We start from the raw sequence: 2,277 nt of genomic DNA on the forward strand, positions 1-2,277 counted from the left end.
TCCCTACAAGGACAGTATTTTAGAAGACATCGCATTAGTAATTCCTAGAAGGGTAAATTCATGCGGATTCACTAAGGTGTCAACTAAAGGATGGATGCTGTTCACAGCTCTTTGCAGGCAGTGAGCATAACTGAAGGCTAATTTCTATCTAGGCACCTAATCCTTTATACCTGAAGTACTTCAGGATTTAGAGAATACTTCAGCAAGTCTAGTCTTTAGCACCTAAAAGACCTCTTCAGCCGAAAACTACGGCTCTAGGAGACTTCTCTAAGTAGCTGTCAAAATGAGTTAGTTTTTGCCATAATTTTTTAAAACAGGCCTTCTCACAGAGGGCCTCTAATAGTCAAATCAGACTGCTGCAAACTGAATGACAGAATCAGTGACTTATCTTTCCATTCACAGGCTTAGGCTCCTTTCATGAGGTTTATTTAGGACAGCTCAGTCCAACTTGGGAATGCCCTTTGAGCTGGTTTGCACAGCTAAGGACCAGTAGAACAGGGACAGGGTGGAAAGGACCTATTTTCACCGCATTAGATTTAGCACAGGAAAATTACATCAAGCTGGTTCTTTGGGTGAAGATCTCACATTCACTTAATAACAAGAAACAGGAGGAAATTTCACTAACATAGTTGCAAGCAGTACCTGGATTACTGAAATTGTTGCAGGCTTGACTAGCCTTTCCCTGCTTTGGGTGCCATATAGTCAGGTACTCCTGCAGCTTGGCAGCCATAAGAACATGTCTCATCTCAAACAGTGAAAGGGATATCATATCCCTATCCTGTGAATACAACAGCTTCCCAATAATCCCACTGTAATTGCAGAACAGGACTGTAAATGCAGCTGTATACCCAGAGTGACCTGGAGATACATTTCACAGCAACCTTGGTGTCCTGCTTTTCCTTGCAGCTGTGGGTTCAGGCTATGCAGGAGTTCACATACCAGCATAAGCACAACTGCTGGACACATAATGTAACCTTAGCTTAGAAGCTGTATTTGAGTTACTCAAGAGACCTACTGCAGCCAACACTACACAACACAGTAAGAGTTTGCTTTTGAGGCAAGGTTCTGACAATAATATTCTGAAACATGCACAAGAAGGATTTTTTTTATAAAATAAGCTTTTAATGAATAAGAAGACTTATATTTGAACGTATGTTTACACATGCTTTATACTACTACCTCCATGCCAAGACAGCACACAAAATCTGAGGAAAGAATATATTTCCTTAGGCCAGATACTGAGTTTTACGTTTTATTCCATACCACCAAAATACTGTCCTGTGATACTAGAACCACAGTTTCCTGGTGAAGCCATTAAAGAACAAACCAGTAGTGAGACAGAAAAAGGAAGAGGAAGAAGACAACACTCTGCATTTCTAACTTCCAAGCTAGTAATTCTTGATGGTACAGTTTGAAAGGTAATATATTACTGGAAGTTGACAGTCATGAATTAACTTCAGAACTGAAGCTCATGTTCACTATACTAAATTCACCCTGGGCTTGACAACTGTTATTTATAAAGTCCTAGGAAAGATAATACAATTTTGAAATCTGGTAATAATTACATTAAGAGATATAGCAATTACATGAAGAGCTATACTTTACGTATTATTACTTATCAACCTATTCCCCCCATCTTTGTCCTATTTCTGTTAGCATACTAAGGAACTAGCAATCTGTTATTTGGCACAATTAAGTTAGTAGTAACACACTAAACCAGAAAGTGTCTGAAGTTGCATCTGACACCATATAGTGGCTTTGAAAACACAAGCACTTGCCACTGAATCTACCAGTTTTAACAGCTGACAGACAAGCTTCACGTTCCCCGACCTTGCTCTCAGCTTCCTGAACAACTGCTGCCAGACAGCAAGAGGTTCCATGGAAACCCACACCAGTCCTCCCACTTTCCCCCCTAAATTGATGATATTTGGTCTTGAAATTTCATTAATTTATCCAACACTGAAGAAATTCAGCTGCAAGACATGAAGGAAAAAACCCTCTATATAGCAAACAACCATAATATAATGCAAAATAGTAACTTCCAGGATTCCTCAAAGCTGAGGTATCCATGTGCTTATTTTCTGATGCTTATATTCGGACACTTGCTGTTTACTGCCTCTTGTGAGATGGAAACATAAGATAAAGTGATCATTTGTGTGCTTGATTTAAAATTACTAAGATAACTCAGCTATGTTGGAGAAAGCTAACTAAAACTCCTCAGAACACTTGGCTAAAAGACTAATGTTTTGAAAATCTTTCATCACAGGTATTAAGATC

This window comes from Chaetura pelagica, unplaced genomic scaffold (genome assembly GCF_000747805.2).
Source record: "Chaetura pelagica isolate M959 unplaced genomic scaffold, ChaPel_1.0 scaffold280, whole genome shotgun sequence".
In the NCBI taxonomy this organism is placed as follows: Eukaryota; Metazoa; Chordata; class Aves; order Apodiformes; family Apodidae; genus Chaetura; species Chaetura pelagica.